We start from the raw sequence: 17,180 nt of genomic DNA, 5'->3' as shown, positions 1-17,180 counted from the left end.
GACTCTTTCTCCCTTGTCAGTCAGCCAATCTTCCATCCATACAAGCATCTTTCCTGTAAATCCATGAGCTGTGATCTTGTTAAGCAACCTCACGTGCAGCACCTTAGAGACATAGAAAACCTACAACACAGTACAGGCCCTTCGGCCCACAAGGCTGTGCTGAACATGTCCTTACCATAGAATTACCTAGGCTTATCCATACTCCCCTATTTTTCCAAGCTCCATGTACCTATCCAGGAGACTCCTAAAAGACCTCATCGTTTCCACCTCAACACTGCCACTGGCAGCCCATTCCACGCACTTACTGCTCTCTGCGTAAAAAATTCACCCGATATCTCCTCTGTACCTACATCCACGCACCTTAAAACAGTGCCGGCTCGTGTTAGCCATTTCACCCTGGGAAAAAAAAACCTGTCTGTCAACATGATCAGTGCCTCTCCTCATCTTATACACGTCTATCAGATCACCTTTCATCCTCCGTCACTCCAAGGAGAAAAGGCTGGGTTCACTCAACCTATTCTCATAAGCAGTGCTCCCCAATCCAGGCAACATCCTTGTATATCCCCTGTGCATTGCCCTTTCGGCGTGCATTTCCTATCCCCCATTGTAATTTGTGGACCACATACTCACCACTGTTTGGAGATCTCTCTACAATTCCCATAAGGGATTTATTTTTTTTAACATTTGCTATTCCTTAATTCTACCCACAGATTCGACACCTTCCAACCCTATGCCACCTCTTTCTAATGATTTTATTTAATATTTTACCAACAGGGCCACACAACCCCACTACCAGCTTGTTCTTAGCTTGTTCTTTCAAGAAACATACAAGTATCTGGGAAACAAGAGGACCTGCAGATGCTGGAAATTTAGAGAACTACACACAGTGCAGGAGGAGCTCAGCATGTCAGGCAGCATCTATGGATGGGAATCAACATTTTGGGCCAAGACCCTTCATCGGGACTCTTGATAGCCACGTATCTGGAATATCAACAAGCAAAGAAAATAGAAAGTAGTGTGAAATAGGGAAAACCTTTGACAAAATTTAGTTGAAGGCTTAAAAAACCTGCCAAACAGTTCAATAGTTAACAAATACAACAAAGACAGTAAATACCTTCATCAATACCAACATTGACTTTTTTAATGAAAATATCTTGCTCCCACTTCAATCAGTAAAATTTACAAAGATCAATAAGAACTGAAATGACAACTTTAGAAAAGACTATTTACACTCAAACCCACTTAGATTAACACTACCTTGGACAGAAGGAGGAAGAGAAATAACACACATGAAAAAAAAATCACACAACAGTCAGATAAAACATCTAAGTATATATTTTCATCAAAAATGAAGAGGATTCAGCACTCCATGTGTGTTTCTGCAATCATGATAAGAAGTACAGGCCAGAAAACTTCAATGAGAGGCCAACTCAGAAAAATGAATCATCACTATGGAAGAAAACATTAACCAGTGGAATGAGTATGACCCTCCATGGGAGACATCCCAATGATCTGAGCAGACGAGATGGTGACAAGGAAGCATCGAGCACCTGACTGAGAGTTGGAGACCTCTTCCCAGAAACAGAGGGGTTCCTTGCAGAAATACAGGACAAGGTGTTTAAACAAAGGAAAAAAAAATCAAAAATACATACAATACAAACAAACAAGGCAATAAATCCAGCAAATGCCGAGAAACCAGACACAATCCAACACATTCCAGGATCCAGCAGTTTGAATCAATCTGATTACTTATGAAGGCACAATGAAATGTCAAATATCAGTCACCAAAATCTTGCTTTAAAATACAAACTCATGAATGACCACCATAACTTCATTAAGGCACCATAAATTCAAACCTGATCCAGTTCGGGACAGAATCTCACATTTCATATGATAATCAATAAATTATTACAGACAGGACAATCTCAAATAACCATCTGGATATAATATCACAGGATAAACAAGCAGGAACAACTCCCTCAATAGATAAAACTATTCCCAACACACACATGTTCCTCGAAGTGGAGCACCTCACCACGGGCATTGCTTGTGTCATCAGTCAGACAACCGAATTATATTCCCTGTCAATCAGCTTCCAAATGTTGCTACTCTGTCATTCGTTGCCACGCCCCGCTGCTGATTCCCTTCCCCTCATCATACATTCTTACCCTGACCATCGTCCAGAGCCCCAAACTCTGCCCTGTGCAGACCCGCCTCTGGTTTCTGACTCTGCTCCGTTGAACATCCAACTGACAGTTTCCCATTCTGCTTTCAGTCTTTAGAGGACAGTGGTGTTTTCTAACAAACCTATACAAGCAGGGAAAGTGACCCATAATGTGGAAATGAGCCCTGAATAAGGAGGTTAACTACCAATGTCATTCTTCCTCAGCCCAGAGATTAGAGGGGCGAAGAACATCTCAGACAGAGCTGCAGTCAGCTCGACGACTTCAGTCTGCAGAGAATTCAAGCAAAACCTCTTCACCCACAGAGTGGTGACTGTTTGGAACCCATCACCACAGGGAGAGTGAGAGATGAACAACAGTGCAGGATTTCAAAGGACTGTTGTGGCACTGAATCACTGGCAGGGTCCAGCCGGCCTGAGTTGACTCTCTACTGTACACTAGGTGTGTTATAAATTCACTAAGTACCGGAGACAGAGTTTAAAATAGAACTGATTTATTTGTCTCAGATCCAGAATATTAAACTCCAGCCCCATTAAAGGTGAATATGCAGCAGAAGAAACTCCTCCCATGCCCAGTGACCAGGGTGCAGAACTGGGTGTGGTGAGCAGCAGCAATAATTGCAGAGTTCAGCACTGACAGTCACTCTCGAAATTGCATTCAGCACGGTGATGGACAAATATCCAGCATGCAGCTTATTGAAACTTTCTCCCCAGTGTGAACCCAGCAGTATGTCACAAGTGTAACACGCTGTAAGGTTTCACTGCTAATGTAACGGCCTCTGTGCAGTGTTTCACTGCTGAGGTAATGGTTTCTCTGTAGCAGCAATGTTTAGGTTATGACTGGAGATAACAGGGTTTTGGAGTGCGAGGTCATCCAGTGAGAGAAATGTTCTTTCTTGTGAGTCTGGAAGAGGGATTTTCGTGTTCTTTTGTTGGGGAGAAATGAGAAGATGCGAATGGAGAGAGTGGGCCCTTTTTTTTTTGTTTACTTCACTAACCATATAGAACCACAGAACACTACCACACAGAATGCCCTTCTTGGCTCTGCTGAACCATTTTTCTGCCTAGTCCCACTGACCTGCACCCGGACCAATTTACCACATTATCATCCAGATCATTGATATAGATGACAAATAACAATGGACCCAGCACTGATCCCTGTGGCACACCACTAGTCACAGGCCTCCACTCAGAGAGCATTCCTCTACTACCACACTCTGGCTTCTTCCATTGAGCCAATGTTTAATCTAATTTACCACCTCTCCATGTATACCTAGCGACTGAATTTTCCTAACTAACCTCCCATGTGGGACCTCGTCAAAGGCCTTACTGAAGTCCATGTAGACAAAATCCACTGCCTTCCCTCCATCCACTTTCCTGGTAACCTCCTCGAAAAACAGATTGGTTAAACATGACCTACCACGCACAAAGCCATGTTGACTCTGCATATTATGTCCCTGTGTATCCAAATACTTGTAAATCCTATCTTTTAGTACTCCTTCCAATAACTTACCTACTACCGACGTCAAACTTACCGGCCTATAATTTTCCAGATTACTTTTAGATCCTTTTTTAAACAACGGAACAACATGAGCCATCCTCCAATCCTCCAGCACCTCACCCGTAGATACCGACATTTTAAATATATCTGCCAGGGCCCCTGCAATTTCAACACTAGTCTCCTTCAAGATCCGAGGGAATACCCTGTCAGGTTCTGGGGATTTATCCACTCTAATTTGCCTCAAGATAGCAAGCACCTCCTCCTTTTCAATCTGTACAGTTTCCATGATCTCACTACCTGTTTCCCTTAATTCCATAGACTTCATGCCAGTTTCCTTAGTAAATACAGACGTAAAAAACCCATTTAAGATCTCCCCCATTTCTTTTGGCTTCACACATAGCCGACCACTCTGATCTTCAAGAGGACCAATTTTATCCCTTACAATCCTTTCACTCTTAATATACCTGTAAAAGCTCTTTGGATTATCCTTCACCTTGACTGCCAAGGCAACCTCATGTCTTCTTTTAGCCCTCCTGATTTCTTTCTTAAGTTTTTTTCGCACTTTTTATACTCCTCTAGCACCTTATTTGCTCCCTGTTTCCTATACATGTCATACAACTCTCTCTTCTTCTTTATCAGAGCTCCAATATCCCTTGAGAACCAAGGTTCCTTATTCCTATTCACTTTGCCTTTAATCCTGACAGGATCATACAAACTCTGCACTCTCAAAACTTTCTCCTTTGAAGGCTTCCCACTTACCAATCACACCCTTGCCAGAGAACAAACTGTCCCAATCCATGCTTTTTGGATCCTTTCTCATTTCTTCAAATTTCGCCTTTTTCCAGTTTAGAACCTCAAACCGAGTACCAGATCTATCGTTATCCATGATCAAGTTGAAACTAATGGTGTTATGATCACTGGAACCAAAGTGCTCCCCTACACACACTCCCGTCGCCAGTCCTAACTCATTTCCGAATGGGAGATCTAATATTGCATCCTCTCTAGTTGGTACCTCCATATATTGATTTAGAAAACTTTCCAGAACACATATTACAAGCTCTAACCTGTCTAGACCTTTAACAGTATGGGAGACCCAATCAGTATGTGGAAAATTAAAATCCCCTACTATCACTAATTTTTGCTTCCTGCAGTTGTCTATCTCTCTGCAGATATGCTCCTCCAATTCTCGTTGACTACTGGGTGGTCTATAATACAACCCCATTTATGTGGCCATACCTTTCTTGTTTCCCAGCTCCACCCATATGGCCTCAATAGACAAGCCCTCTAATCTGTCCTGCCTGAGCACTGCTGTAACATTTTCCTGACTAGCAATGCTACCACCTGCACCCCCCACCCCCTTTCATTCCTCTGCCTCTATCACGTCTGAAACATCAGAACCCTGGAACATTAAGCTGCCAGTCCTATCCCTCCTGCAGCCAAGTTTCACTAATTGCTATAATGTCGTCATTCCATGTGTCAATCCATGCCCTCAGCTCATCTGCCTTCCACACAATACTCCTTGCATTGAAATAGACACACCTCAGAAGATTGTTTCCACCATGCACAACCCTTCTAATTGTGGCTTTGCATGAGCTTTTAACATCATTTATTTTCACCCCCGCTCCACTATCTGCTCTGGCACTCTGGTTCCCATCCCCCTGCAAATCGAGCTTAAACCCTCCCCAATAGCACGAACAAACCTCCCCGCAAGGATACCGGTCCCCTTGTAGTTCAGGTGTAACCCGTCTCTCTTGTACAGGTCCCACCTGCCCCAGAAGAGATCCCAATGATCCTGAAATCTGAAACCCTGCCCCCTACACCAGTTCCTCAGCCTTAGTCAAAGTAAGAATTATAAAGTTCAATCGTTTAATCAGATATTGTTTACCATTTGTTATTTTGTGGTACCGATTTGTAACAGAGGAGACATCACGCAGCATCCACCCAAACGAGATTTCTTAAGTTTGGCCGGGCTGGGGGGCTATCACCCCCTATATTAAGCTGCTAGCTGAAGCGAGAGTTACATAAGGTTAGATGACTGAGTGAATCCTTTCCCACATACACAGCAGGGGAACGGCCTCTCCCCAGTGTGAACTCAGTCATGCACATTTGGTTGATTTGGCTGAGAGAATCTCTTCCCAAAGTCTGAGCAGGTGAACGGCCTCTCCCCAGTGTGAAGTCGCTGGTGTCTCTGTAGGTGGAATGACCGAGTGAATCCTTTCCCACAGTCTGAGCAGGTAAACGGCCTCTCCCCAGTGTGAACTGACTGGTGTCCCTTCAGTTGAGATGACTGAGTGAATCCCTTCCCACACACTGAGCAGGTGAACTGCCTCTCCCCAGTGTGAACTGACTTGTGTACAAGTAGGTGGGATGACCGACTGAATCCCTTCCCACAGTCTGAGCAGGTGAACGGCCTCTCCCCAGTGTGAACTCGCTGATGTCCCTTCAGATGAGATGAGTAAGTGAATCCCTTCCCACAGTCTGAGCAGGTGAACGGCAGCTCCCCTGTGTGAACTCGCTGGTGTGCCTTCAGGTTGGATGACCAAGTGAATCCCTTCCCACACACTGAGCAGGTGAATGGCCTCTCCCCAGTGTGAACTCTCTGATGTACCTTCAGTTTAGATGACTGAGTGAATCCCTTCCCACAGTCTGAGCATTTGAACAGCCTCTCCCCAGTATGAACTGACGTGTGTACCAGTAGGTCGGATGACCGAGTGAATCCCTTCCCACAGTCTGAGCAGGTGAACGGCTTCTCACCGGTGTGAAATCGCTGATGTCCCTTCAGTTCAGATGACGAAGTGAATCCCTTCCCACAGTCCGAGCAGGTGAACGGCCACTCCCCAGTGTGAAATCGCTGATGTATCTTCAGTTGAGATGACGAACTGAATCCCTTCCCACAGTCTGAGCAGGTGAATGGCCTCTCTCCAGTGTGAACTCTCTGATGTACCTTCAGTTTAGATGAGCAAGTAAATCCCTTCCCACAGTCCAGGCAGGTGAACGGCCGCTCCCCGGTGTGAACTGACTGGTGTCTCAGTAGGGCGGATGACCGAGTGAATCCCTTCCCACAGTCTGAGCAGGTGAACAGCTGCTCTCCAGTGTGAACTCGCTGGTGAGCCATTAGGTCAGATGACCGAGTGAATCCTACCCCACAAATTCAGCAGATTACCAACATCTGCCCAGTGTGAACTGACTGGTGTGTCCATAGGTGGGAAGACCGATTGAATCCCTTCTCATATACAGAACAGGTGAATGGCCTTGTCCCAGTGTGAACTTGCTGATGTACCTTCAGTTGAAATGACCGACTGAATTCATTCCCACTGTCTGAGCAGATGAATAGGTTCCCCCCTGTGAAGTGATGGGCATGCCAGTCGGTCAGATGATCGAGTGAATCCCTCCCCACAGTCTGAGCAGGAAGGATGATCGAGTGAATTCCTTGCTCCACTTCTTAAATATCTGGACAGAGACAGCAAAACTGGCGTCTTGTGCTCGAGATTTCTGTAGACAAATTCCTTGTCCTGTTTAACCTGTAAAATTATTTACAAAATTCATCAATGGATGTAGGTCAACATTTCAGATGAGATCACTTGATTTGTCAAGGTGTGATCTGACATCACACTGTTACAGTGAGTTCAACCCAAGTTGAAGAGAGAAATCATCTTCTAACTGGGCACAGTGCTGGTATCTGGAATGACCATCAAACTCTCTGATGCTCTTCCTGTCTCTATAAGAATGGGGAATTTCTGCCGTCTCCAATCTGTGACCTGGCTCAGTTTGATTCTCTCCATTGGTATTATTCCCTGTTCCCACTGAGCTGCACGGGTTCCTGGCCCCACAGTAAGTGAAACACTCTTACACAAATAGCTGGCAGTGCATTCCACGCACCCAGAACTATCTGTGTAAAAAACTTACCCCTGACATCCCCTTGGTATTTATTTCCAAGCACTTTAAAACTATGGCCCCTCTTGTTATCCATTTCAGCCCTGGGAAAAAGCCTCTGGCTATCCACAAGATCAATGCCCCTCATCATCTTATACGTCTAAAAAAGGCTCTAAACATAAACAAGGAAATCATACATTGAAGATTTGTTAGAAGTATACAAAATTATGAGGGTATAGATAGGGTTAATGCAAGCAGCTCTTTCGACTGAGGTTGGGTGGGATGACAACCAGAGGTCATGGGTGAAAATTTAACGGGAACATTTGGAAAATCTCTTTACTGAAATGGTCATGAGAGTGTGGAATGAAATGCCAGCACAAGTGGTGAATATGAGCTCGACTTCACCATTTCGAAGAGGTTCGGATGGGAGCCTGGATGGTAGGGGTACGGAGGGCAATGGTCCAGGTGCAGGTGGTTGCATTAGACAGCCTAAATGTTTTTCGGCATTGACTAGATGGGCCAAATAGGCTGTTTCCGTACTGAACTACCCCATGTTTCTATGACAGAGAAGCTGGCCAAACTTGTTTGGAAGGGATACGGTAAGAGTGATAACGGAGCAGCAATGGCTGGAGTTTCTGGGAGCAATTCCGGAGCTGAGTGATAGATACATCCCAAAGAAGTGTAGGCTGTGGAAAGGCAGGAGGACAAAATCCTGGCTGAAATGAGAAGCCAAAGCCAAAATAAAAGCCAAAGAGAGGGCAAACAAAAGAGCAAACACGAACAGGGAATGGACTTGCACAGTGTGAACTTGCTGATGTACCTTCAGTTGAGATTACTGACTGAATCCATTCCCACTGTCTGAGCAGGTGAATGGGTTCACCCCTGTGTAAAATGTTGGGCGCGTCAGTCAGTCAGATGATCGAGTGAATCCATCCCCACAGTCTGAGCAGGAAGGATGATCGAGTGAATCCCTTGCTTCCACTTCTTAAATATCTGGACAGAGACAGCAAAACTGGTGTGTTGTGTTCGAGATTCCCATAGACAAATTCCTTGTCATTTTTAACCTGAAAAAAGATTTACAAAATTCATCAATGGGTGCAGGACAACATTTCAGATGAGATCACTTGAGTTGTCAAGGTGTGATCTGGCATCACGCTGTTACAGTGAGTTCAACCCAATTTGGAGAGAGAAATCATCTTCTAACTGGGCACAGTGCTGGTATCTGGAATGATCATCAAATTCTCTGATAGTCTTCCTGTCTCTATGAGAATGGGTTCAGAGGAGATGTGAGGGGTATGTTTTTTTACGCAGAGAGTGCTGAGTGTGTGGAATGGGCTGCCGGCAACGGTGGCAGAGGTGGATACAATAGGGTCTTTTAAGAGACCCCTGGACAGGTATATGGAGCTCAGAAAATTAGAGGTAATTTCTCAGGTATGGACATATTCGGCACAGCTTTGTGGGACAAAGAGCCTGTGTTGTGGGGTAGTTTTTTTTCTATGTTTCTACCCTCCCCAATCTGTGACCTGGCTCAGCTTGACTCTCTCCATTGGTATTATTCCCTGTTCCCACTGAGCGACATGGGTGCCTGGCCCCACAGTAACTGAAACACTCTCACACGAATAGCCTTTGTTAACATGCAGCTGGGATTTTCTTTTATGTATTACTAACTTAAAGTGCCACAGTTTTAACACCATATAAACAATTCCTGCTGAGATGAATGGTTGGTCCACACAGCTGGTAAAAGGACTTAGAGTGAGTTTTTGTATTATTTCAGGTTCTTGTCACAGTCATAGAATAATACAATACAGAAACAGGCCCTTTGGCCCATCTGGTTGGTGCCGAGCTACTTAAACTTTCTACTGCCATACCCCTACCATCCAGGTACCTGTACAAACCTCTGAAATGTTCAGCTTGAGCTTGCAGGCACCGGGTGTGCTGGCTGCTCATTCCACACCTGGATGACGGTCTGTGTGAAGAAGTTTCCCCTCATGTTCCCCTACCGTTTCACCTTTCACACTTAACCCATGGCTTCTGGTTGTAACCCACCCAATCCCAGTGGAGAAAGCCAGCTTGCATTTACCCTATCTATGCCCCTCTATCACAATCAAATCTCCCCTCAATCTTCCACATTCCAAGCAATAAAGTCCTGATCTGTTCAATCTTTCCTAATAACCCAAGTCCTCCAGACCTGGAAACATCCTTGTGAATTTTCTCAGAACTCTTTCAACCTCTTTTACATCTTTCCTGTAGGTAGGTGACCTCAAGTGCAAACAAGACTCCACATTAGGCCTCACCAATATCTTCTACAAGTCAACATAACATCCATAAAACCGAAAGAAGCTGCAGAAGATCGTGAACACGGCGCAGCGCATCACACAAACCAATCTTCCGTCCTTGGACTCACTTTACACCGCACACTGCCGGAGCAGTGCTGCCGGGATAATCAAGGACACGACCCACCCAGCCAACACACTTTTCGTCCCTCTTCCCTCCGGGAGAAGGTTCAGGAGCTTGAAGACTCGTACGGCCAGATTTGGGAACAGCTCTTTTCCAACTGTGATAAGACTGCTGAACGGATCCTGACCCGAATCTGGGCCGTACCCTCCAAATATCCGGACCTGTCTCTCGTTTTTTTTGCACTACCTTACTTCCCATTTTTCTATTTTCTATTTATGATTTATAATTTAAATTTTTAATATTTACTAATTTTAACTATTTTTAATATTTAATATGTGTAATCCAGGGAGTGTGAAGCGCAGAATCAAATATCACTGTGATGATTGTTCGTTCTAGTTCCAATTGTTTGGCAACAATGAAGGATAAAGTATAAAGTATAAAGATCTATCATTGTCACTACTTTGGTTCATGAAGGCCAATGGGCTGAAATCTTTCTTTCTGTCCGTATCTAACTGTGACACCACTTTCAGTGAATTAAGGACGTGTATTCCCAGATCCCTTTCTTCTACAACACTCCTCCATGCCTGAACAGTCACTGTGAAAGTCCTCCCTTGGTAGGTCCTACCAAAGTGCAACACCTCACACTTGTCTCCATTAAATTCCATTTTCCATTTCTCAAACCATTTTCCCAGCTGGTCCAGATCGCACTGCAAGCCATGATAGTCTTCTTCACTGTCCACTGCTGGTCCAGATCGCACTGCAAGCCATGATAGTCTTCCTCACTGTCCACTGCACCACCAATCTCGGTGTCAGCCACAACTTTGCTGATCCAGCTAACCATGTTATCATCCAGATTACTGATATAGATGACAAACAACAACAGATCCAGCACTGATCCCTGTGGCACACCACTAGTCACAGGCCTCCGGTCAGAGAGGCAACCATCTGCTACCACAGTCTGGCTTCTCCCAAAGACAGTGTCTCATTCAATTTACTATCTCATCTTGAATGCTGAATGACTGAACCTTCTTGACCAACCTCCCATATGAGACTTTGTCAAGTGCTTTGCTAAAGTCCATGTAGACAACATCCACTGCCTTGCCTTCGTCCACTTTCCTGATAACTTCCTCGAGAGACTCTATAAGATTGGTTAGACATGACCTACCGTGCACAACGCCATGCTGTCTATCCTTAATCAGTCTACATCTATCCGAATACTTATATATCTGGTTCCTGCACATACATTTCAATAACCTTCCCCTACTGATGTCAAGCTCACCAAAGTACAATTTCTTAGTTTATTTTTAGAGCCTTTCTTGAACAGCAGAACAACATTGGCTGTCCTCCAATCCTCCAGTACCTCACCTGTCACTAAGGTTGATTTATATATCTGTGCTTGGGCCCCGACAATTTCTGCACTTGTCTTCCGCAGAGTCCTGGGGAACAACCTGTCAGGCCCTGGGGATTTATCCACGGTAATGTGTCTTAAGACAGCAAACACCTCCACCTCTGTAATCTGTACAGGGTCCATGAAGTTGATGCTGCTTTGCCTCACTTCTATAGACTGTGTCCAACTCCTGTGCAAATACGGATGCAAAAAAAACTATCTCCCCCATCTACTTGGTCTCCTCATATGGATTATCATTCTGATCTTCCAGCGGATTAACTTTCCCCTTGCAATCATTTTGCTCTTAACATGTCTGCAGAATCCCTGAGGAGTCTCCTAAATCTTGTCTGCTGGGGCAACCTCATGCTTTCTTTTATTTTAACTTGAATTTCCTGTATTTCATAAGTACCCCATTTGTTCCTATCTGCCTGTACCTGGTATGCACCTCCTTTTTATTGACCTGGGAGAAGAAGCACAAAGGGGTGATGGAGTTGCATGGTGGGAGCTGGGGAAAGGGGTTATTTAAATTAAAGTTGCAGGGGGAATGGGAGCCTGAATAACAGAACAGATAGTAGAGGGGTTGTGGAGACAGATGTTGTTCAGTCCTCAGACAAAGTCAGGAATGAAAAACGTTGAGCATGGCGCAGTGAATATGCTGAGCCCTGTATATTTCAATACAGGGAGCAGCGTAGGAAAGGCGGATGTGTTCACAGCGTGGAACAACACTGGAATTATGACACTAGGATCTGGCAACTGTGGATTGTGACAGGCTGCTTTATGGCAAAGGTGTGCTTGGTAAATGGGAGGCCTTCAAAGCAAAATTTTGAAAGTACAAGGCGGGTATGTGCTTGTCAGAATAAAAGGTAAAGTTGGAAACTGTATCTCTTGGTTTTCAAGAGATATTGAGAACCTGGTGAAGCACAAAATGGAGTTGCATAACAGGGATAGGCAGGTAGATTCTTATGGAGTATAAGAAATGCAAGAGAACAAGGAAGAAATAAATCAGGATGGTTAAAAGAAAGCATGAGATTGCCCTCACAGAAAAGACGAAGGGTAAGCCTCAGGGATTCTAGAGATAGATTGAGAGCAAAAGGATTGCAAGGCACAAAGTTGGTCCTCTGGAAGACTGGAATGGCAATCCACGTGTGGAACCAAAGCAGATGGGGGAGATCTTAAATATTTTTTTCATCTTATTTACTCAGGAGATGGACACAGTGTCAATGAGAGTGTGGAAAAGCAGCATTAAAATCATGGACACTGTACAGATTAATGAAGAGGAGATGTTTGCTATCCTGAGGCAGATTAGGGTGGATAAATCTCCAGGGCATGACAAGGTGCTCCCTCGGACTCTACAGGAGGCAAGTGCAGAAATCGTCAGGGCCCGAGCAGAGATAATTAAATCATCCTTTGTGCCGGGAGAGTTATCAGAGGATTGTAGGATAGCCAGTTATTTCGCTGTTCAACATAGAACATAGAAATCTACAGCATATTCCAGGCCATTCAGCCCAATGTTTTGCCAACCATGAAACTTACTCTAGAAACTGCCTAGAATTTCCCTAGCACACAGACCTCTATTTTTCTAAGCTCCATGTACCTATCTAACAGGCTTTTAAACGACCCTACTGTATCTGCCTCGACCACCACTGCTGGCAGTGCATTCCACACACCCATCACTCTCTGTGTAAAAAACTTACCCCTGCCATCCCTTCGGTACCTATTTCCAAGCAGCTCAAAACTATGCCCCTCATGTTAGCCATTTCAGCCCTGGAAAAAGCCTCTGGCTATCCACACGATCAATGTCCCTCATCATCTTATACACCTGAAAAAGGCTCTAAGCATAAACAAGGAAATTATACAATGCTTTGAGGATTTGTTGGAAGTATACAGAAGTAGGAGGGTATAGATAGGGTAAATGCAAGCAGTTTTTTCCACTGATGTTGGGTGGGACGACAACCAGAGGTCATGGGTAAGTGACTTCCCCATTTATACAACACAATACAATACAGCACAATACAGGCCCTTCAACCCACAATGTTGTGCCGAACATTACTTACTTTAGAAATTACCAAGAGTTCCCCATAGCCCTCTATTTTTCTATGTGCCATGTACCTATCCAGGAGCCTCTTAAAAGACCCTATTGTATCCAGCTTCATCACAGTGGCCGGCAGCCCACTCCACGCACTCACCACTCCGTAAAAAACTTACCTCTTGAGGTGATATCACGTGTCAGGACGTGACTGGACAGAGTTCCTAACATGAGCAGAAATGAGAGAATGATCGAGAAGCATGGCAGTGTAAAACGTGGTTTTGTTGTTGTCAAATAAAAGTTCAATTCTGCCAGAATATGTTTGTTATTAGTAACCCACGGTACGTATAAAGAACACAACACCCCTGACATCTCCTTCGTACCTGCTTCCAAGCACCTTAAAACTGTGCCCTCTCTGCAGATTTCCTCTCGTTTGTGACTGGAGGCAGAACAAAGGTGATTTTCTCAACAGCTGATGTAAAAGATTTTGTTCCCTTTCTCCGAGTTCCCAGTCCTTGCATTCAGACAGCTGGAGCTCAGCTCAGTCTGAGAGATCCATCGGTTCCCATTCCCTCATCAGCCGGAAGCTCCCCGGGGTCCGTGCAGGGATCGTGGGGATGAGAGAGAGGGAAGAGAGCAGGACTGTCCCGAGTTTGCAGGCCACAGTTTCCGGGAGTCACAGCAATTGCCCCTCAGTCGGTAGTGAAAACGGTCGCCCAGAGAAACACTTACCAGCAGCAATATCCGAGGCCTTTTGTGTACTGCGCATGCGTGATATTCGGGACCAGCTGCAACCCTGACGCCTGCGCATTCGATCGGTGCTTCAGCGACGGCGAAAAGTGTTACGCAGAGCTTTCAAATTAATCACAGTGCCATTGAAAGTTTCTGCAAGCACCGGTTCAAGTACATACCTCAGTTTTTGTGTGTAGAAAACTCAGCAGCTCGTTTAACACAGAATGCAGCTCCCATAAAACATTACACTTAACATCAGCAAACGTTCCGCATGTTTAATGCCAAAGTAGAACGTTCTTACAACTGCAGATATGAAACACAAGAGATTCTGCTGTTACAGGAGATGTGGACACATTCACACAAAATGCTGGAGGAACTCTGCAGTTCAGGCAGCAACTAAGCAGAGGTGTACACAGCCAATGCATGCTGAAGGGGTTCGGCCTAACCGTTGTTTATTTGTTCCTCTCCACATTGACTGCCTGATCTGCTGATTTCCACCAGTATTTTGCAGAAATTAACCACTTTTTTTTTGATCAACCAGCTTCCAAATGTTTTTGATCTTTCATTTGTAGTCACATCCAGCTGATCTGATTCCTCTTCTTCCCCCTCCTTGTAAACTCTCGGTCCCATCTCTTTCTGGAACCCCAAACCCCTGACTCAGGCTGGCAACCCTTGGGGTCTGACTCTGGTCCATCGAAGATTCACTCTCTAGTCTGCTGTCAGACTTCAGCAGTGCATTGCAACAACCCAGCTGTCGATGGCACAGTCGTTTGAAATTAGTGAAAATGGCCCAAAAAGTTAAAAAGAGCAGGAAAGAAGGAGTTTAACCACCTTAGTCCAGAGCCCTGGGGAACGGCAAAACCACAGTGAGCTCATTGTCTTATTCAGTCTGGAGAAAATCATGCAGGAAATTCATGCAGGTGTATAAGATGATGAGAAGCATTGGTCGGGTAGATAGCCAGAGGCTTGTCCCAGGGCTGAAATGACTAACACGAGGGACATGGTTTTAAGCTGCTTGGAAGTAGGTACAGATGAGATGTCAGAGCTAAGTTTTTTAAACAAAGAGTAGTGTGTGTGTGGAATGCACTGCCAGCGACGGTGGTCGAGGCGGATACAACAGGGTCTTTTAAGAGACTCTTAGATAGGTACATGGAGATTAGGAAAATAGAGGCCTATGCGATAGGGTAATTCTCGCTGTTTCTAGAGTAAGTTACATAGTCGGAATAATGGACCCAAAGGGTCTGTAATGTGCTGTAAATTTCCATGATTCCATAATATTCAAGGGAAATTTCCTATCCCACGGGGTGGTGACTAGTTGTAAACTGTCATCACAGGGAGAGTGAGAGGGGAACGACAGGGATAGATATTGATATACTGATATGGAACATGAAACATTGGCAGGGACCAGATGGGCCGAGTGGCCTCTCTAGTGTACATTGTGAATGTGGTAGAGACAGCAAGTACCTGAGACACGGGAGTGAATACAGAACTGATTTATCTTTCACAGATCCACAATATTAAACACCAGTCTAGTTTAAGGCTAACATCAGCAGAATGGACTCCTCCAATGCTCAGTGACCAGGGTTCAGTCCTGGGTGTGATGAGCAGCCGCAAGAACTGCAGAATCTGACAGTAACAGTTCCTCATGAACCTGCAGCTGCCTTCAGTCACCGTGATGGTTAAACATTTGACATAGAGCTGATTTGAACTTCCTCCCTGATGTGAAGTTGCTGCTGTTGCAGCAGCTGGGATGATTGAGTAAAACTCTTTGTTCACTCCGGACAGAAATGTGGCCTCTATTTATTGTGAATTCACCGGAGCATCACAAGGTGGGTTAACTGAATGAGCCTCTTCACACACATGGAGCAGGTGAACGGCTGCTTCCCGCTGTTAATGTATCTGTGATGGCATGGTTTTCCCTTCACTTTGAGCAGATTAGGTTCCTCTGATTTGCAGAGTAAGAGGTTATCTGTGTACTAGTTGAAGTGTTTCCTTCAATTTTGGAGGGACAATTATCTCCCAATTTGTGTAAAGGAAATTACAGTTCTACTGGATTTGCAAATGCAATATGCAGTTATGGGTGGGCTATTGATGGGAATCCAACTCTTTTGAATTTTGGATTTCCTGTGGTGTAGAAAGATGGGTGAGAATGCACACAATCTAAAACTGGAAACACCCTTCAGAACAGGCAGCACTGGGAAGGACAACCAGACTTAATGCTTCATCTCAAAGAACCTTTGTTGGAAGTATAAAGGAAACAGGAAGGTATGGGGAAGACAAGTGTGGCTCTATTTGAGAGACGAGAATACATTGCAATGAGAAAGGCAGTCTGATGTAGGAAAATTAATTTACCTGTCTGGAGGGGCTTATGGAATATCCTATATTAAGGGAGTAGGAAATACTCCCTTGTTTTTTTTTTTTCTGGGGACGGGGTTTATGGAATATGCTATATTGAGGGAGTAGGAAATACTCCCTTGTTTTTTTTTCTGAATAATTGGTTTGAGATGGAGATCTGTTTTCTCCCGAGTCAAGGGAAATTGGAATACATATTCCGTAAGAAGGAGTTAAATTACATCTAGTTTTTAAAATTATTATAAACAGGTTTGCTCCATCTAACACACGGACACCCCAAACATGACTTGCTCTGCTCACTCACCAGGAACTCCAGTGACGGCAATGACCGTGTACAATATTTTCTGCACAGTTCCGTACCTAACCCACATTTCAGACATTTTGTCCATCCAGTGATTTGACCCCAGACACCACAGACGATCTCTATGAACAAAATATTAAGTCTGTGATTTGAAATACCACTTAGCCACTCCAAAGTGACAGATTTCAACAGATTTAAAAATAAAGATTTTGAACAAGCCATTACGTCACACGAGTGTAATCCCTGCACTGACAGATTGTGATTAATTTAGTGAATTATTTTAGGTACTACTTGTGTGAGTTGGTTTGTTCCAACAAAGATTTGTGTCTGATTACAGAGGAAAGGATAGTCTTGTATGCAGAGTGAGGGATCTTCACAGGTTTGGAAAACAGGATTCCTTGGTGTGATGTGGAAGTTGATTCCCCTGGT

At 44.5% G+C, this 17,180-nt stretch overlaps 2 protein-coding genes across 2 annotated transcripts in view; one reads left to right on the top strand and one right to left on the bottom strand.

Moving 5' to 3' along the window:
- The window catches only part of LOC140208031 (uncharacterized), a 150,501-nt gene extending 136,469 nt beyond the window's left edge, over window positions 1-14,032 (bottom strand). The window contains exon 1 of the mRNA XM_072276560.1: window positions 13,750-14,032. The gene's annotated coding sequence lies outside the window, so the exon portion shown is untranslated. The remainder of the gene's footprint in view (window positions 1-13,749) is intronic.
- Window positions 1-17,180, top strand: part of LOC140208029 (uncharacterized) — a 97,178-nt gene that overhangs the window by 29,135 nt on the left and 50,863 nt on the right. The gene's annotated exons all lie outside the window — the stretch shown is intronic.

The sequence above is a fragment of the Mobula birostris genome, chromosome 13 (genome assembly GCF_030028105.1).
Source record: "Mobula birostris isolate sMobBir1 chromosome 13, sMobBir1.hap1, whole genome shotgun sequence".
NCBI lineage: Eukaryota > Metazoa > Chordata > Chondrichthyes > Myliobatiformes > Myliobatidae > Mobula > Mobula birostris.
Note: the sequence above shows the minus strand (reverse complement) of the source record. Positions and strands in the feature narration are given on the sequence as shown.